Raw genomic sequence first — 22,334 nt, 5'->3', positions numbered from 1 at the left:
ACTCAGGAAAGAATGAAAGGTAGTCAATAATTCATATAAATATGTAAGTACAGTAGATGCAAGAAGGAGACAAAAAGAGGGAGTGGCTATAAAATTAAAACAAGCAAATGAGAAAATGATTGTTGTTCTGGGAAGGGGAAAGTATCTGGACACTAATAAAGGTTGAATTATGAGGCTTTGTGTGCCTAACAAGGATATTCTCATCAAAGTGCAAGCATTCAGCTGGGTACAGTGGCTCACACCTGTAATCAAAGCACTTTGGGAAGCCAAGGCAGGCAGATCACTTGAGGTCAGGATTTGAGACCATCCTAGTCAACATGGCGAAACCCCGTCTCTACTAAAATTACAAAAATTAGCCAGGCATGATGTGCACGTCTGTAATCCCAGCTACTCAGGAGGCTGAGGCAGGAGAATCGCTTGAACCCAGGAGGAGAAAATTCCCATTCCAGCCTGGGCCACAGAGTGAGCCTTCCTCTGAAAAAAAAAAAAAAAGCAAGTATTCCACAGTTAATTAGGTGTTCCAAGGAAATCCTGATGATTACCCGAAGTTTGTGTCTACAAAGAGACATTATGATTTATCAAAGAGCACAAAATATTTGACTGGCCTAAATTCTGAAAATTCACTCTCATTTACCTTGAATGTGGAAGAAGTAAAGATTAGGGCTCAGCTCTCATGTGGTTTATAATTGAGAAATTCTACCTGTAATAGAGGAGACTTGTTTTCAATTATTCATGCCCTCCTTGCTTTAGAGTTATACATCTGCATCCTTTGCCATTTATCTTTCCAGGTTCTCCTGCAATGGCAGGCATCCTCGCCCTCTCTGCTGCCCCAGTATTGGAGCTTGGCTATATAACTTGCAATTGCTAATGTAAAGTATGTGAGGGAGTGACAGTGCACCAGGTTTAGGTCAAGGGCTTAAGAGACATCATGTGAATGTGTCCATAAGCTTAAATTCCTGTGATTACCATGAGGAAAGCAAGCCCCAGAAAGGCACTAACTTTTCAAAATGGAACCCAGAATGAGACACATGGAATAGACCTGAATTTGACTGACTTTGAAGCTGGAGCTGAGCTGAGCCTACCAGATTAATTGTAGACCAATCAGCAATAAAAATAAATGCTGGGTGTTATAAGCCATGAGTTTGGGGATGATTGTTATACAGCATTGTTGCTGCAGTAGCTGACTATCCAAAAGACTTCTCTGGCTCTTACTCTCCATACCTATATGATAGTAGAGACAAATGCTATATAACTGGCTGGTGTCAAATCTCAGTTTCATCACCTTCTGTCTGTGTGACCATGAATGAAATCTACCTGAGATTTGGCCTCTTCATTGTATAAGCTTGGAGTAGTAAAGTTACAGGGGGACTAAAATAATAATCTATGAAAAACACTTGGTACACTGTAAATCTTCAGTAAATATTCATTGTTTTTGTTGCTTAAGGTGGCATTATTATTATTCCCACCACTGCTCAGATATGCACCACCCAAAGAGGGCTCAATCCTTGGCCATGTTCCTATTCGTAGTTTTGACCTTTCTGAAAAGAATCATTCACACCAGCTCCCTTACCCTGATCTTCCCCCATCTCAAAAGTCTTCCTGAAATCTGGGCTTCAGAGCAGCATCCAAAAATATGTCCTACCAGGCTCTTGCCACCATCAATAGCTAGAAAAGGAAGGAATTCAGAAGGAGAAAAAGAATAGCTATAACTTGGCGTTTAGATCTAAACACAATACATTCCCAGATAAGCAACCTGCCTGCATTCAGATCTCTTAATTTTCCATTTCTATTTACCACTGAAACCCTGGCACACAGAGATACTGTTTCGGGAATCTCTAGAACTTCTATGAAACTGATTATCAATTAACCTAAGTCAGTTCACATACATGAGTGAATGAAGCTTTATCCAAGATGAAGGGTCCTGACTGGGTAAAAATAATTTCTGAGGAAATTTCTTTATCCCAAACAGTAGATGTTCAAACGAGCATGTGGCCATAAACATTATTGAATGCAACTTCCACATGGTACAGAGTAAAATGCAGAGTCTTGTGAGGTCAGATTGCTATATGGGGCTGTAAGTCTTCCTAACTCTGGCTGAGTCATTTTTACTGCTGCAATGCTCTCCATGTGGAAAGTTATTTGTAGTGCTCGTCTCCAACTAGAGGTCAGGCGCCCTAGAAAAAAAGAGGAAGACCCATTGGAAGATGTTTAGAGGACCTCTGAGACTCAGGGTCACACAACTCCGCTGAATTCTTAGATACACGTTTGGAGAGATGCCCCTTTACCTGTTTTACTTCTCCAACTGTAACGAAAATGCCAGTGAAAATTAATTCACATAAATGTTTTAAGAAACACAAATTGCCTTTGTAGAAACATCGAGCGTACAGAGACTCCTTAGAGGACAATAATGAGGAGCAAAACCTTTGGCTTTTGGCTGCATTATTTTGCATTTTAAAATTTGGCACACATTTCAGCCTTTTTATTATTATTATTACTAGTCCCTTAAGGAGCATTTTTCTATTTTTAAAGTTGTTCCCTCATTCCCTCCCCCAGCCCCTGAAACATTAACACCACACATATATTGCATATATACTGAATTTATAGCTGTGTTTTATATTTAAAAAATAGTCAGTTTTTATTTTCTCCCTCTCAAAAACAAGTGTTTGCCCTCTTAGAGGTGATATAGCCCACACTGAAGATTCCTGCTATAAATAAAGAACAATGCAGGGGGCACATACTGAAACCATGTTAGGTAACAAGTATGATCCAGTTGTAATATACACCTTATAATAGGGGTCCACAACCCCTGGGCCACGGACCACCACCGCACAGCAGGAGATGGGTGGCGGGGTGAGCCAGTGAAGTTTCATCTGTATTTACAGCCACTTCCCATCGCTGGCATTACTGCCTGGCTCTGCCTCCTGTCAGATCACTGGCAACATTAGATTCTTATAGGAGTGTGAACCCTATTGTAAACTGCACATGTGAGGGGTCTAGATTGTGTGCTCCTTATGAGAATCTAATGCCTGATGATCTGTCACTGTCTATCACCCCAAAATGGGACAGTCTACTTGCAGGAAAACAAGCTCAGGGCTCCCACTGATTCTACATTTTGGCAAGTGGTATAATCATTTTGTTACGTATTATTATATAATAATAATAGAAATAAAGAAGATGATAAATGTAATGTGCTTGAATCATCTTGAAACAATTCCCCGCACCCCAGTCCATGGAAAAATTGTCTTCCACGAAACTGGTCCCTGGTGCCAAAAACATTGGGGACTGCTGTATTATTTTGGAGTCCATTAAAAGCAATTTCTGAACAATTTGTATGTACTATTATTTAAAGTATAATAATCTATAAACTTTCCATAACTCATTAATCATTTTGTTGGTAGACTTCAAGCATAAGGATAAAATCTCTTCATCTATAAAATGAGGTCAATCATGGGCAGTGATATTTGTCAACTTACCATAATTCAGTAATTTTCCAGAATGATCAAAATTGGGGGAATACTGAATGACTTCACTTAGATAACTTTTATTCATCTTAATGAATCTGTCTCATTAAGCTGCAAGGTATAGAGACATTTGTCGGTTTGAGAGTACCCAGTATTTATTCATCTTTCTGATAACATCATCATTTCCTTGTGAAAAACTGTTTCTGCCTTACTGTGTACAGGATAGGTGGAATGGTGAATGTAGATGGCTAATATGTATGCCTTGTTCTTTCTGCAGAAGCAAGAAAAGCTGAAATCTTCTCACTTCAAACGAATGGCCCATTACAGCACTTAGCCAATAAAGCATTCTCTTCTGGGACTTTGCAGTGCAAGCAAATGAAACCAGGAACACATGGCATTTATTCACCCCAGGGAGCTGTCCACAGCAGACTATTGCAGCTAGTGTGCAATGAGACCACTGCTGAGGAAACTACTTTCTAGCGTTCTGGAGTTCTCTCAATTTCACAAGCCCACCTGTTACTTCTTTTAATTCCATTATCCCTCTGTTCCTTTCCAGCACCTTTTCTTTTTTTATCTTTGCTTAAAATTTTTTTTATGTTTTTGCTTCTAAAAACCAAGAAATTTTAAGTTATCAGAAATTTGATAAAAGATGAGTGACCCAGTTACTTTGGTTAAGTCTCAGGAGAAGATTTTAAAGCTATTATGTCTAATAAGGCAACCACTAACCACATGTAGCTATTTAAATTCAATTCAATTAAAATTAAATAAGACAAAAATTTAGTCTCTTGGTCACACTGGCTACAGTTCAAGTGGTCAATAGCTGCACGTAACTTATTGTTACTTTATTGGACAGCACAGATATAGAACATTCCCTTCATTGCAGAAAGTTCTATTGGATAATTGCACTGTTGCGAAGTATCCAAGAGTCTATGATAGAAAATGAGAGGTATTATTAAGAAATCCTCAGGGAAAAATAAAAGTTGGCTTGTGACAATGGAATCTGTTACTTCCCAGATTTACTAGCTATGATGAAATCTCTGGTATAAGCAGGTATTTTGAGTCTAGTACAGTACCTGGTACATGGTAGTATGTAATTGATATGCATTGAATTAATGTCTGCAGTATCAGATGCTACCGAAGCTGTGCGGATTAATAAATCTTCCATCTGTGCTGTGCCTGGGCTGTTTTGTTATTTACTTTCCACAGGTTCCCTTGGAAGAAATTAAGCAAATAGATACTACTTCTTAGGTTTCTATTATAGGAAAAATCTAGAAATGAGATTGCAAATACGAATGTTTTGGAAAACACGATGGTCGCAGATAGCAATGTTCAGAGTGTGTTCCACAGATGTTCAAAGGTGTTAATTTATTTTTAATAGATTAAGGATCTTGGAAAATAAATTAGGAAAATAAAGTTTATGTTAAACAAATGTAGCTGGATAATATTTCTTATATAGAAACCAATATCTTTTTTTTTTTTTCCAGAGAGTTGGCTTGCTTCTCGAAACTACTTGCAATGCCTCAATTAAAGCCACTGTACTTTTCTATGTGCAGTGCCTTAGGGAGGGCTGTAATACAGAGGAAAGCAGAGAAAATAGCTGCCATCCTACATTTTGTTTCCAAAAGTCTCAGTCCTCAGAGGAAAAGACAGCACTGGAGGCAGAGACAAATGATTTGGGAGAAATATTAGTAGTGAGAGCAGTACTTACAATCTCTCCACCCACACCCCAAAAAAGATTATTTTCTGGACTGGGGAAAAGAGAAGGAAAAAAAATATAAATTTCTGACACTTAAATGGTTTCTGGACAGTGGTACAGTCACTTGTGGTTTCTGGAAAGAGGAGCTCTGGGTCTCACCCTGGAAGGTGCAATCCCCATAGAAAAAATGTTTGTGTAGTTTGTGTAGTAGGTCTGTCTCAGCAGAGGAGGGCTAAGACAGCCTCGTGGAGAGCTCTCTGCCCCAGTGCAGGAAAATTGCATCAAAATGGTTCCTGTGCAGCCACATTCAGCCTGGAATTGAAAGAGAGAACATGGGACTCAAAGGGGCAAAGCAGAAAGAAAAATTAATAAATATTGTTCAGCTGTTTACTTAGTTGTGACCTGCCTTGACAAAATATGCAGGGCAGCCAGATGGGATGAAGGGGATGTCAGAAGACATTCTGCATGGATATAGTTCTAATAGAGCAAATATCTTTGCCCTTGGGGAAGAGAAGCCTCAAGCAAACAGAGCCTCATGTTGAGTGTTACTGTACAGCAAATGGTTTGGGAAAACATCACTTATTGCAAACTAGAACTAACAGACATTTGGCAGCTGCTGGAGTCAAGTGGTTCCCCTATCTTCTCAGCATCACATGGAGACTTGTGCTTGGGCGGGCACAGCTGGGCACATCATGAATCATGGTTCAGAGAGGGATCTTGCTCTTACTGCTGGTGCTTTAATGTAGGACTCCCACGTGAGTAGCCTTGGGTGCTAGTTATTTAGGAAAGAATCATGACAGTGCTAGGAAACTGTTTCCTTGGAGCATCTTGGAATACAGAAAAATGATTGTTCAATCAAAGTGTTATATTGAAAGATTAATAATAGTTACCTCTGGATGGCAGGTGGCACTAGAGTTTTCATCTTTCTATGCCTCTAAATTTTCCAAAATTTCCATAATAATTATGTATTCATTTCTTTTTGATCTTTATTTAGCTGGCTGGCTATACATTACTTTCATAATGCAAAATGAACTTTACTTGAAACACTATCTACACGCTTAATAGTTTTGGAATTAAGACATTAATTAAGTAGCAGTTAACTAGGTCTGACATAATTAAATTTTAATTTTTGAATAATGATCCATTTACTATCCAGGTCATATAATATTAATTATACTCAGTTCATTCACTTGTTTATTCAGCCATCCATTTCTCACTTAATTCTTTCATTTGATTATTTATTTTTGAAGAATGTTTCATGACAGAGGTCAGCAAACAATATAGTCCAAGGATCAACCTCAGTCTACCACCTAGGTTCCTATGGCTTGCCAGCTAACAATGGTTTCTAAATTTTCAAATGGTTGGGAAAAAAAATCAAAAGAAGAACATTTCATGACATGTGAAAATTAAATGAACTTCAAGTGTTATCCCAGGTCATAGTTTCCTCATTTCTAAAAGGAGGAGATTTGTCCAAAATATTGTTTTGTTTTACTTTCTTGATTCATGTTTCAGAGAACATGAAGGCAGAAAATGCAGGTGAGAGATAGCACATGGTGGTTTTGGGGTTTGCTGTACTGTCTAGAATGGCGATGACGCCCCTGGCCACCTCAAGGGAAATAAAACACTCTATCATTAATTCTAAGCCTTACTCCTAAAATCATCTACTTCATGATTTGATATAACTGGAATATCCCTGGTTCGATATACCAAAATCAAATCAGGAGCTTAATTGATCCCAGAACTTCAGGAAGCTGAGACAGGAGGATTGCTTGAGGCCAAGAGATTGACACCAGCCTGGCCAACAGTGTGATCCCCTTCTCTACAAAAAAAAAAAATTAATTTAATCAGACGTGGTGGTATACACCTGTAGTCCCAGCATGGGAATTACTTGAGCTTGGGAATTACTTGAGCTTGGGAATTCAAGGCTGCAGTGAGCTGTGATTGAGCCACTGCACACAAGCCAGGACAAAAAAAGTGGGATCCCACCTCTTAATATAAAAAAAAGCATAATCAAGGTTACATTTATAAATTTCAGGCATAGTGCTGCAAATCTTAATGAATTCACCTGGAACTGCTTTCTACCATAACTACACATATATTCAGTTCAGAACTTTAATTATCTGGAAACAGACCAGGCCAATAATCTTTAGGCAAATCCCCAGTGTCAGACGCTTAGAACAATGAGAATTTTCTAATGCCTCCAGCTGCCTAATAAATTTCGAAGAGGTTTTTGATGTGTTTTAATGACTCAGATAGAGGCCTTAAGCACAAAGTTTGACAGTTTTTTAGTTTCTTTCTGATTATATTATCTATAATAGTACTTTAGGGCACCGATAAAAAGAAATCTTCGTTGAAAATCAGATGCTAGAAGAAATCTGACATACTGGTGGTGGATACAAGTTGGCACACTTAAGTTTATCAGAGATATGTGTGGATGTATGCATTTAGATAGAAATATTCCACTACATAGCTCTGGTAAAAAAAACACTTCAATACTTGTTCTTAGTGAAAAACAGACATAGGTTTCATGGATAGCAAGCTGAATACATGTTCACTTTTCAAGTTCCTTGAATTACACTAGAGGGGGAAGTATAATTCCCTTCCTTTCTCTTAACCTTAAATCCTCGCTTTTAATACAATGTGGGCTCCACCAGTGCAGTCAGACAAGGTCCAAGCTCAGAACCCTACAAGGGCCACATACTTGGTTTAATGCCATGTTTCCACCCTCCTGATATGCTTAATAATTTGGGAGGAAATTATTAAGCATTTTACTTTTGCACTGGGCTCCACAGTCCTGGTCCCAACCCTCATGAAATGTAAGAATTAAGACTATTAATAGGAGCATAGTGTTTACAATGTTAAGAGTTTATAAATCCATGTGCTGGTTATTCTCTATTTGACAGGGGAAATGCAAGAACTGTTTTTAAAACCCTCCTTTAAACTCATTCTGATTCACCCTGACCTCTGCTCTAGGAGTCATACAGTTGGGGGAGGGAGGAATGAACATTAAAAATAAAATTTCAGAAACTACTGAATATACAGTTGGCATTTCTCATTCAGAATTATATTATGAACATTTCAGCACATATTTTTATGTTCTTTGAGAATACGATTTTTAATGTGTATGTAAATTTTTCATAGTGGAAGTAGAATTTACTTAATAACTTCCCCGTAGTTGTATACTTGTTTCCAGCATTTCCTGCTAGTAATATAAGTATAGTTTGTTATGCATGTTTCCCTTTTATTTTTTTTTATTTATTTTTTTTTTTTTGAGACGGAGTCTCGCTCTGTCGCCCAGGCTGGAGTGCAGTGGCGCAATCTCAGCTCACTGCAAGCTTCGCCTCCCAGTTTCACGCCATTCTCCTGCCTCAGCCTCTCCGCGTAGCTGGGACTACAGGCGCCCGCCACCACGCCCGGCTAATTTTTTGTATTTTTTTTTAGTAGAGACAGGGTTTCACCGTGGTCTGGAAATCCTGACCTCGTGATCCGCCCGCCTCGGCCTCCCAAAGTGCTGGGATTACAAGCGTGAGCCACCGCGCCCGGCCTCCCTTTTATTTTTTAAATTAATACTCCTACAAGTGAAATTGCAGGGTAGTTTTATAAAATTTTAATGACAGTTGATGAATATTGTCAAATTCAGAATATCTATAATGATGTGTATTCCCATCAGATGGGTGTCACCTTTACCAACAATATTTTTAAATGGTTAACAATTGATACATAAAAATGACTTTTTTTGTTTTGAGTTCATTTGAATAATATTAAAGTTAAGCATTTTATATGTATATTGTTCAGTTTCATTCTCTATCTGCCTGTGTAATGTGTCTATTTTTCTTTAGAGAAATTGGCATTTTCTTTTGTCTTGTACGAGCTTTTGTATAGGAATAACAAATTTTCTGTCATATTTGTTTTAGGTTATCACTTCAGGAAATCATTTTAGTATGATGAGGCATATATTATATATGAGATAATCTCATATATATGATAAGATAGTGATTTATTTACAGTGGAAATATAAGAATTATTTTTAAACCACTTCTTATTAAACCTCCTCTCTTGCTTGATACTTTGTTGACTAAAGATTCTGAAAAAGCAAGAAGGGAAATATTAAATATTACAAACATGGCTCAGGAGGGAAAGAAATACTCATTTAAATAGAATGTGTTGTTTGGGTACAGTGTAGATATAGTTCTTGATTCATGAAGGGCCACTTCACTGCTGCACATCACTTGCTCACATCAGACCATACTGCTTCCTGAACTTCCTTTCCCTTAACCTTAAATCCTTGCTTTCTAGTAATGTTCAAAAGTTGTTAAATAAATTCAAAAGAATTAACTTCGCTTAAAAATTCAGGTCGCAGGAATTATATTTAAATCTGTATAATTTGCTACCGATCTTTTTTAAACTAAAGCATCACTAGATGCGGGATGGGAGTGCAGTGGGGATGGAATGGAAATCAGTGAAGAAAAGAATCACCAAGGTCCCATCTGCCCATTACCCAGCATTTCATGTTATGTGCATACCCATGGGAGATATTTAGGATGTACCATAAAATACAAAATTAATGATTGGCCCCATAGGACAGTCATTCTAATTAATGACATGGTCTACTGATCCAGTCTGCACAACAGGAAGATCATATGTGCATATGAAAAATATTACTGAAAAAAAATTGCCTTCTTTTTTCACTCACTTAAAGAGAAATGATGATTTAAAGCATCACAGTGGACTGAAAAAAAAAAGATTGATGTAGTCTATTTAATCACAAATAAAACCAAACTTTTGGGGAGGATGGGGGGTCTTGGGGGAAGAAGGGCATGAACAAGGAAGGCAGGATTTTACTTTTCCTAAATACTAGTGACATAGTTTGCCAAATAGGATCAGTCAAAGGCTCAGCAACATATGTAACACTTGGCAGAAAACAGAAAGATCTGAATCATTTCAAATACATTTACATTTCACCTATCTTTTCAGGGATAATTTGTATTTGTAATTAATTAACATAAGAGTGAAGAAATAATTATTTTCTTAATAAGAAACTTTCTTTTGATTCTTTGAGAACTTAGATTCCGTGAGATAATACATAAATGGACATTCTGCAGTTAATGTTTTTTTTCAATTTATAGTAGAAAACACAAGAGTTCACGGGCAATGATGCCTTTTCTTCTAATTAATATTGATAGGTAATTGATTGTGAGTTATCATATAAAATGGAGCCATGGTAGTATGCAAAGTGTTCACAGAAAGCTAATAACTTTCTAAAATACCAGGCAATTCAGACATCCCTAAAGTCTGAAATAATATGGGGAAATTATAGGATAATAGCATTTAGCAGCTGGTTGTGACCCTACCAATTATGTAGTCCAATCACCTCAAATAACAAATGAGAAAAAACAGTGACCCAAATATGTTAAGTGACTAGGTCATGGGCATGCAGCTGATTAGCAGCAAAGATCCAAATTAAATTTGGGTCTCCTAATAATTCATTCAGTCTCTTACCCATTGCACCTGTTAATAATCCTCCAAAGACCAGAATAAAAATTTATCTATATATTCAAAATATATTTTGATGGAATAAGAGTCATTCTAACGTTAAGTTAAAAGAGAATGAAACAAAAGCATATGCAAACAGCGTACAACCTCAACAAATAAGAAATATGTAAAATGAAAAATAATAGTAATCATCTCTAGATGGAGTAATTAGAGATAATTTTTGCTATCTTCTTTATGACTATTTTCTGCAACTTACAATTAGAAAATATCAATTGTATATGTAAGTAATGTCTAAATATTATTCTATAGTAGAAGAAAGGGTTACACTACTATATGAGAGGATAATATACAATATACTATTGTATGAAATACATATTACAATATACATATTACATATACTATATTATGCTTATATTCTTATAAGAGGCTTACATCAGAGTTACCCAAAACATTGTCTGTTTAACCCAAGTCTGTTAGGATGACTCTCAAAAAGACAACTAGCTGGGGAAATTCATTTTGGAAAATGCGTACTCTATCTCCAACTTAATGATTCACCACTTATATTAGCATACAAATAGTTTTGAAACATACTGCAGTAAAGAAAATTACTTAAGTTTGTATAAGCCTGCACTTTCCCAGCTTACTTGACCACAATATTCTTTGTAGACTTAATAAATAAGGTTCCATAGAACACATTTGGGGAAACCTCAAATCTCTTTAAAATTCCAACTCACCCACTCAAAAGAAGGTCAATAATTTAAGGCTCTTAACTGAGCATTTCTTACAAATATTTTTATGGTACACTGGTAAAATGAACCATGTGTTTGAAAAGTGTAAATAATTGGGCCTATATCTAAAAGGCACGTGTTTTAAGACCTGTAAGTATGTCGTGAAATGGGTAATGAGAAGGTGATTTCTATGAATTATTACTGCAAGTATTCACATGGTTTTGCCTATTGATTTTAATGTTGAAGATGATTAATTTTAATTTTGCTTTTGCCTCTAGGCTTTCTTACAGAACATCAATAATATTATAATTAAGAATATCAATTGAAGTAATGCTAGAGCCATATCACTTTCTTTTGGTCTGGGCTCTACTGATTAAAATAAGATTAGTTCAATGACTTTATTTTCATACACAGGGCATCAAATCAGCATACTGAATTTAAAAATCCATACAAATAACTTGAAATGTAACATGAATGTGTATATCCTCTCCATCTCTCTCCCTTCTAAACGCTCGCCCTGCATTTAAACTAGCCCCTCTCGAATCTTTCCATTTACCTCAACTGCACACGTTTTTTAGCCTCTTTCTTTTTTTCATTTTTCAGCTATAAAATAAGCAAAACAATGACACCTACCATCCTATTTATGTACAAATTGAATAAGAGACTACATGAAGTATATTTAGAACATTGCCTGACATTTAGTATGTTCTCAGTGAGTGTTAGGTATGAATCTGATATGTGACATAATTATTTCTTTCCCTTTGTTCTTTTATGGGCAGCATTGCTTCCTCTCAGTTATGCAACTTGAAAATTGTAGTCATGTTGGGTTTATCTTTTTCTCTTCTCTAACCTACACACACACAGACACACATCATGAAAGATGCACACTATGTGATCTATTTCAAAGTCCTTTGAGTTCCTCCTTTGTAATCACTGTTAAATCTATCCTTTTAATTCCATTTTGTATCCTCACTACTATATCAAGGCTTGTTTCTTTACAATTGCACTAACTAATGGAGAATTATATCATTATTATACTATATATTGGGCTGTATAGAATTGGCCCTTCATATCCATGGGTTCTGTATTTGTAGATCCAACCAATCATGAAATGAAAATATTTTTTAAAAAATTAAAAAAATACAACAATAAAAAATAATGCAAATAAAAAATACAGTATAACAACTATTTTTGTAGCATTTACATTGTTAGGTATTGTGAGTGTACAGGAGGATATACAAAGAATATATACAAATACTCCTCCATCTCTGTGTAACAGACTTGAGGTTCTACAGATTTTGGTATCTACTACGGGTGCTGGTACCAATCCCCCATGGATACTGAGGGACAACTGTACTTGAAAATGATTTCATCCCCAACATATTTTATAAACAATATGCTCTAAAAGTTTCCTTTGGTCCAGTCAGTTCTCAGCTCATGAGCTATCAATAACTCTATTTCTAACAGGATAAAGTCTAATCACCAATGGTCTTCCAAGACCATTTCAGGCATTCTACAGATGGGCCACAAATTCTATTCCACACTCCTCAAATAAAGTCTCCACTCAAATTTTCATTTGTGTTGTGCCACTGGTATGAAATAATAATCAAATCTCTCTTCTCCATCTTTCTTCGTGACATTACCTGGTCTTAAAGACTCAGCTTCAGTAACATTTCTTTATTATGATCTCTGAATACTTTCATTCTGATGTAAACCTTTTACCATCTTGTAAATCTCTGGCAATTCCTAAAAATTACTTACTTAACATAGATCATATGTTGGGGGAGAGGTATATGCTATTTTGAATACATGTATTGAATCTCCATATGTTTAGGCAGAAGCATTCAGGAAAGGCAGGTCCATATCCAGAGCAAGTGTCTATTCTTGTAAGAACAAAGCACTGCCTCTTGCATGATAGAAGTGACTCACTGTAATCAACTAGTTTGCTGTTGGATCTACCTGGAGAATTATGCCATAGTGGGGACTCAGGATTGGTATCTGCCACCGAAAAACTAGGGATTCAACCATGGCTGTCGCCGCTTACCTGGTGAGCAAAGTCTTTGCTGCAGAGCTCATGCACTGTAGAGCTTCTGACTCCTATCCCTGCCACTGTGGCTGTGAGCCTCTTTCCCCAGCCACCCTTGTCATTACCCAATGGGCTTTGTCATGAGCCCACTGGGTAATGACAAGGGTAGCTGGGAAAAGAGACTGGCTAGTATCCACAGAAAAGGTCATTCTAACTATTCAATTTATAACATTATTCTCTACTAAGTCACCTACTGGTGAGTATTCACATGGTACACAAATATTTGAAAACATTTAAATATGTTATTGGCCCAATATGAGAGATCTATCCATATACCTCTTCCTCAGATCTCTATGTCACTAATTCTCTAACCATATTCCTTCCAAGTCCCTGATGATTTCTTATTCCAGGGAAAATAAACAAACAGCTCACTTGCTTGAAGTTAGGCCCACTAGGAAGAGATTTCTCTTCACCACTATATCCAGAGATATCTCAGAAAGCAGCTGAAGTTTACAGCTGTCCACTTTAAGTTGGTTTCTATATATCATGCAAAACCACCTGTAAACCAGGCCTGAAATTTCTCTTCCTCATCCAATTGGTAATAGTGAATTCCTCATAAAACCAAAAGTGTAGGCTGGGAGAGAGAAGGTAATGAAGCAAGAGTAGGGGCCATGGTCGTTTCAGTTACTTCTCACATAACTGACTTGTATCTTGAGGGCCTGCTTGAGTCCTATTTCACATAGGTCGCTTTCATCTGATAATGGAGTGCTGTTATATGATCTCAACCTTATGTTCTAATGGATAAGACAGCATCCAGTGCATGACAGGGAACATGGATCATATGCTAACTTAATAGGTGAATAGGTCTTATATGATAAATCCGCTTTAACATTTCAATCTCCCTAAGACTTTGGGTACCTTCCTCTTCAGCAAACCAAGGCAGTCAATCTTTCAGCCTTTCTCCTGGCCTTCCCCAAAGGTATCTACAATGAGAAGTGCCACTATCAAGCTGGGATTCCAAAATTAAACAGGCATAATGAGATCCTAGGTGTCAGGGAACAGGCGAGAACACTTAATCTCCACAGATAAGATGGAAGTGGACATGATTACCACAATGGGCAATGGAGTCAAAACAGTAACCAGAACAGTTTGACTCACAGAGACCTATGGCAATGGCTAGTTGATGGTGGTGTCTTTAGAAGAGAAAAAGATGAACAGTCTACTACATTTTTGCTTCATCTGTATAAATCGAAGAGTTCTAAGTCTACTGAACAGAAGTCCAGCTTGAATCACCAAAATAGTCACAACTCCTCAATCAATTCCCAGACTTAAGCAAGTTTACAACACTTAACTTTTTGAATGACAAAACAGCCTGGTGCTTTGAGGAAGGACCTCATTATATTATCAAAATGAAGTCATAGAGGCCAGGACAAGCCAAGGTGATTCATACTTGATATCCTCTAAAGTGCTAAATGGCCCATAAGTATTTCTAAAAAGGACATAGCATTTATTTTGTTTTAATAATTTTATTACCCATCTTAAAATAATTGCAGAAATTCTTGGGTACCACTACATCAGGCATCAATTATCAGGTACTTTGCAAAACACCTCTAAAATAAATTTTAATAAAAAGTTAACTCTACAACAGAAATTCTGTATTTATTCACAAATGAAAATAGCTCTGTGAACCTTGTTATCACCTAGATTAACACAATGCTTCAAGATAACAAAGCCTTCCAGGGTCCAGAGTGCAACATTGAATAGGCATACAAGATAAAGTCAAATTATGTCGTGTGTATACACCTGTGCACATACGCATGGGTATCTGCACACACTGTATCTACACTTGTTTTTTCTTCTTAGAATCAGATGTTATTTCAAGCACAGGTGATTTAATCTATGAAACACCTTGAAATAATTTCAAGAAAAGATAAAATGTCCTGAATTTTCTTTGAGGCATTAGACTTTAATGCCTTAAAATAATTTTACATTCTTTAAAATTTTTTGAATGCAAACTGCTTGCAAAATAAAACTGCCTAATTTACATAATTGAGAAAAGTAGACAAAACTTGGATGGTCTGAGAAAACTTTTATTGCACTGAAAGTGTGATTTATACACTACTTTGGCTAGTGTATGGTTATCAGCTTACCCAGCTGAGTGCCAACTATCCAGGTTTCCTAAAGGAGACCCGAGTCTGCTTCCTCCCTGCTTGAAATGAGACAGAGGGACATATCTGCAGCCCTGGCAAAGCTATCATAGTCTCTAACAACTAGTTCTAAAAAAGACAAGGACTGATTAAAAGGTCAGTGATGTTATTGGCCATAGAGTAAGAAATATCTTGCTTTCTTACTCATTTACATGGAAACATTTGCACCTTACCATGCATGCATGCACACAGATATATTACTATACTTGTCTGTCTTCCCTACTAGCCTGGGAGGTAGCATGACCTTCTCCTAGCCCAGTTTAAATCCTATGATTCATCATTATCATCACTCCCCTGCATGAACCTTTGGTTTCTTGGCCCTTCTGCATTCATTGTAATCATTCTTGGCAAAACCACAATGCACCCACGCAGCTGAGTGAACGTGAAGAAAACCATTCCACCACACAGATAAGTTTCACGATAATGAAGCTTATGGGTGCTTGATGCTGCCAGGTAATTACACCATTTTTCACTAGTTCATGCATTTTCTCAGTCTCCAATTTAATGTATTTGCCTATTATACTAGTCTGCTTTGCATTACTATAAAGAAATACTTGAGGCTGGATAATTTATTTTTTAAAAGAGATTTATTTGGCTAATGGGTCTGCAGGCTGTACCAGCAGCGTGAGGCTGACACCTGCTCAGTTTCCAGTGAGGCCTCAGGCAACTTTTACTCATGGTAGAATGCAAGGATAGCTGGTGTGTCAGACGGTGAAGGAGCAAAGAAAAAGAGGAAGAGGTTTCAGGTTCTTTTTAACAAACAATTCTCTCATGAACTAATAGAAATAAAACTCACTCATTTTCACAGGGAAGGCACAAAGCCATTCATGAGAGATCTGTCCCTGTGACCAAACACCTCCTACTCAGCCTTACTCCCAAGATTGGAGGTCACATTTTAGCATGAGATTTGGAGGGGACAAATATCCAAACCATATCACCTCTCTATTCAAACCCTCAACACATCCTCTTCCAACCTCATTCTCAGCTGATGATCTTATAATCTTCTTTCCTATTTGGCTGAAAAAAAAAAAACAGTATTTCCACCATCACAGCTACTCGAGTTCCCCAAATCTGTATTCCCTGTCATCCCCACAAAGGAAACATTCATCCTCTTATCAAAGCCGATGCTTCTGCTTGTGTACAAGTTCCCACCCCACTCACTGATTCAAGGAATCCTCCAGCAATTTTCTTGCTCTTGCCTTTATCATCAACTTTTCAGAATCTATGAGATTGTAACTATCAGCATAGAAACATGCTGCTATTTCTTTTGTCTTAAATTTTTTCTCTGTACCTCTCAAGCAACTGCAGTGTCTTAGCAATCCTTTCAGGAAAACTTTTTGAAAGAAATCTCTCTACTTGCCTTTCCAATTATTATTCTCTCATTCACTCTTAAGCCCATTTTATTGCAGCTTTCACCCGACTACTGCACTGAAACTGCTCATGTCAACGTCCCCAGTGGTATCCATTTTGATTGGCAGCTCTTGACATGGTCACTCATTCCTTCTTACTGAAATTCATTCTTCACTGGCTTCCAGAATGCCAAGCTCTTCTGGAATTTTCCTCTTCTCTCACTGGTTTATCCTTGTCAGTCTCTTTTCCTTATTTCTCCTCTTGTCCTCACCCTCATAATTTGTGAGTGTCCAAGGGTTTAGTCTGTAGTCTTTATCTCTTCTGTATCTATAGTGTCTTTTTTTGGTGACTCTAGCTTTAAATCCTTGGGGTCATTCTTGATGCCTCAGTCTGTATTAGGTGGCTGAGTCTGAAATCTCTTGGCTCTACTTTTTAAATATATGCTCAATCTGCTGCCTGTTACTACTGCACTTGTAACTGTCATTGTCTGAGTCCTCATGATGTCTTGATGTCATGAATCTTACCTGGATTATTGTCAGATTCTTAAATTGCAGCCCTACTTATACCTTTGTCCCTAGAGTCAATTCTCAACACAGTAGCCCAGGGGATCCTATTAAAACAGAAGTCAGATAAGGTATTTTCTTTGATCAAAACCCTCCAGTGACTCATTATCTCAGAGTAAAACAAAATCCCTGCAATGACCTAAGAGTCTATTTATGACATCAAATATCTACACTTATCTCCTACTAACTTTTCCCTTCACTCTCCACTCTAGCCTAGTTTTTTTCAACCATACCAGGAACATTACTGTCTGTGGATATTTGCACTGGCTATCCCTTGTACCTGCACCATTTTGCTCCCAATACCCCCATTGCTAACTTTTTCACCACCTTCAAATCTTTGCTCAAATTGATCTGTCTCAGTGGGGCCTTCTCTATCACCCTATTTTAAATTACAACTTAACTCCTCACTGCCCCCATGCACTGTTCACATTCCTGACCTTCCTTACTCTGCCTTAATGTTTATTTCCATAGCACTAATCATGTACTGTTTTTTTGCTGATTTATGTTATTGTTTAATTGTGTGTCTTCTCATTACGGTTTCAGGCTCAAGGACAGGGATCTTTGTCTGTTTTGTTCATTGTTGCATCTCTAGCACCAAAAACAAGACCTAGAATACACTAAGTCCTTACGTTGCTTGATTATTAGATGAACAAGACAGTAAGAAAACCACTTTCCTGATCTCTTCCTCTTCCCCAGTAGATCACTCTCTTTCTTCGACTGTTTCTGCCCCTGCATATGTCTTGCTAGTACATTCCATTCTTAGTGTTTTTATTATCTGTGTAACTGTCTGCCTTCTCCTCCAGAATGTAAGCAGCTACAGGGCGAGAACTGTCACCCATCTCTCTCTCTGCCTTAGCACAGGGCCTGTCACCCATCTGCATTCAATTAATATTTGTGAAAATGAAGTTTCAAGAAGGGATATTTTTTCTTTTAGAAACTTTATAGGTACATGATAGAAAGTTAGCAAAATTCAGAAGAGTAGAGAAAAGGATTAAAACAAAAATTAATACCCTCATAATCAAAGGTCAACATTTTGGTACATAGTCTTCCAACTGCTTTCTCAGGCAAATGTTTTGATATTTGCTTAAAAGACTTTTTATCTAGTTAAATTCACACTTCTACATATTTCTATGCCCTATTTCTTAGCCTCATTATAATAAGGATGAATGTGAAAGTTTAACAGTATTTTTAATGGATTTATTATATTTCATCAAGTGGGTAAAACAGAATGCTTGCCCACTGTACTGTGATTAAATGGTTATTTCCAGCTTTTTAAACAATTTTTAAAGGGCTCCACTCAAGTTATTCAACAGATAGGCAACTTTCTCAAATATGATGGGCTATACTAGAGAGGTGCCAAATTTTCCAGTTAATTAAATAGATGGCACTACCCAGTTTCACAGCATGAGAATATGGATTTAATTTGATGCCAAATGAACCAAGGGAGAAGGTGCCCCCTTCTCTCTAAAACAAATGGAAGTTTTAGTTTAAGGCTACAGACACGGTTTTTACAATTTTCACATTTCTTTTAGTAAATTTCCGTCTGCCATCCAAAAAGACCTCAAATATTTGCAAGGGCACAGGTTGCTTTACATTTAAGAAAATAAGCTTCTAAGGGCCTTTGTTCTCCTCTGCCAGGTCTTTCTAAGCCAGGAGGAGTTAAGTGACTCCTAACCTTTACTTTTTGACACAAGAGTCAGATTTATAACAGATTCAGACTCTTGGGGTAGCTGCTAACCGAAGTTCCTGCAGAAATAATGCTGACACACCTCAGTGCCCGAGGCTGTTTCATCTGCAGGTCTGGGTGAGAAAGAGTGAGCTAGGTGGAATTTTTTTTCTTTTTTATTATCCTTAGATTTTAATCCTACTAATTCTGCAACAGGAAGCTCAAATTAAAGTGCAAATTCAGTATTGTATTGTGATACTTTTGCTTAATTTAACCTTCCTACAGACATATGTAAACAATGAATATACAATTTCACTTCACACTTCCAAAAACAATTGTTCTAATCAGCTAATACAATATAAATTTAATTACTGAATTGAAAACATGCATAATAGGTTTGTCTACTAAATCATTGGGTTGTTTTCATGAGTGAAACCTAAGAAAGGTTGTTTTGATTTCCTGGAAATGAGACATCCATGATCTTTTATTCTCATCTTCTAGGAGACTGCTAGGAACTGATACTTTAATTTATGACTAGAGTTACATGAAACATTACCAGGTTTTAGGATTTTTGACACAATATCCAAAACAGCTACAAAACTGAAGATGTTAGGAAACTAAAGTTTTGTTCTAGTTCCAAGTGACTTATCTTTATTTTTTAACGTAAAATCGCATAATATTAATAGCTACCACTTATTTAAACCTTTCTACGTATCTAGTACCATGATAAGCACTTTTAAAATATTGTTATTTAATTTCCCTAAAAACACTGTGAGGTGGGTATTACTTCACCCATTTTACAGATCAAAAAATTACGACAAAAAATTTAACCTACCCAAAATTACACCGATAAAAAACGGTAAAATTATTAAACTTAGAGCCTACGTAGTGACAATGTTTTTCCCCTCGTTTCTGTCTCTGTCATTTTGTTGTTTCATCCTTTTGTACTTTTTTCTGAATATATATCTCTTTATGACATCTCTTAACAATTCCTTCCCTTTTACACTCTTCTTTTTTTATGCTGACCATAATGCAGAGCAAAAATTTATTTTAATTGTAACTTTTATGTGTTATTTTTATGTTTTATAGTCTAACTTTAAACGTGATAACAACATTTTAGAATATCTAAAAACTTGAAATCAATTGTTTTCTTTATTGAAAGAGAACATGTAATTTTATTTCTCAACTTATCCACTCTTAAAATCTCTGTCTTTTGATCACTGTATTTAAAACATTGACATTTAAAGGGATTGTTAATATAGTTGAATTAATATCTACTTATTTGCAATTGTTTTCTATTAGTTGCATTTGTTCTCTGTTTCTTTCTCTCCCCTGCCTCCACCCATCTGCCTTCTCTGGTTTGGTTTGATTCCATTTTTCTCAGCATAACAATCATATTTTTAAAAACTTGTTAACAGTCATGCTAAAGTTAACAGTATGCATTTTTTAACTAATCTAAGTGCCTTTTTTCAAATAATATTATACTGCTTCACATGCAGTGCATGTACCTTATAACAGAATATCTCCAATCCCTCCCTCTTTTCCTTGCGACATTGCTGTTGTTCATTTCACTTATCTATATGCTATACATTGTATTACATTTTATTATTACTTAAAATACACTGTAATATTTTAGAATTAATAATTTTAAAAATATTTTATTTTTATATTTACGTATTCCTTATGTGATGCTTTTCCTTTCCTTATATAGATCCAAGTTTCTGACTTGTATAATTTTCTTTCTATCTGAGAACTTTCTTTAAAAACATTTCTAACAGGGCAGGTCTGTGGGCAATGAAATCCTTTCACTTTGGTTTGAGAAAGAATGTCTTCTTTACCTTTGAAAGATAAGCTCACTAGATATAGAATTCTAGGTTTCTTTTTAACACTACATATTTTACTCCACTTTCCTTGCTTTCATAATTTTTTATGAGAAGACTGATACAATTCTTTTGTTTCATTGGTGTGGTTCAAACACTCAATGTTTAAAATTATTTTTGGAATATCTAGTGGATATATGTGTCGTTGAGTATGTGCATGTAGTATGTGTATGTATATTTGTGCGTAGATATGCGTACACATGCCTGGATACACATGCATGTAGGTCGGTGTGTATGTGTGCATGTGTCTATATATGTGTGAACATGTGTGTATGTATATGTTACCAGGTATGTTTGTGGTTTGTGTTTATATGTGTATATTCATGTGCATGTGCACATATGTGTGTATTATATGCATATGATACTACTTGTTCTGCAATCTATGCCCAAACATCGCAAATGTGACAAATGTCACGGTGACCCCAGGAAAGAAGAGTTCATGCAACTTACATTTTCAGAAAACAAAAATCTCCCCTTTCTGCACAGGGTCAATTGCAAGACACACAGCTACAAAACAAATGATCTGGTTTGTACATTGACTAACAATATTCATTTATTGACAGCTTCTATTAAATTGGATGTCAGGTTTTCTTGGTCTTATATCAGTTCAGTGATGTCAGAAAGACAATTTCTGTTTTAAAACTCATACTAATTTGAACAGCATTTTTATTAGGTTTGAAAAATATATTTTTATAACCGTGCATTTTATTAGTATACTGACTTCCTATTTTTTCCATAATTATTATTTTAATTTTCTTTTCATTCTTTTTTTTAATTTTTATTTGAGGTTCAGGGTTACATGTGCAAGTTTGTTACATAAGTAAATTGCAGATCATGGAAGTTTGATGTACAGATTGTCACCAAAGTGAAATATCGTACCCAAATGGCAGTTTTTCTATCCTCTCCCTCGTCCCACTTTCCAACCTCAAGTGGGCCCCAGTGTCTGTTGTTCCCTTTTTTGTGCCCATGTGTTCTCAATTTTAGCTCCCACTTATAAGTAAGAACATGAGGTATTTGGTTTTCTGTTCCTGTGTTAGTTCACTTAGGATAATAGCCTCCAGCTCCATCCATGTTGCTGCAAAGGACATAATCTCATTCTTTTTATGGCTGCATAGTATTCTATGGTGTGCATGTACCACATTTTCTTTATCCAGTCTACTGTTGATGGGCATCTACGTTGACTCCACACCTTTGCTGTTGTGAGTAATGCTGCAATGAACATAAAGGTGCATGTATCTTTATGGTAAAATGATTTATATTATTT

This window comes from Nomascus leucogenys, chromosome 15 (assembly GCF_006542625.1).
Source record: "Nomascus leucogenys isolate Asia chromosome 15, Asia_NLE_v1, whole genome shotgun sequence".
Lineage (NCBI taxonomy): Eukaryota > Metazoa > Chordata > Mammalia > Primates > Hylobatidae > Nomascus > Nomascus leucogenys.
This window is presented reverse-complemented; position numbering follows the sequence as displayed.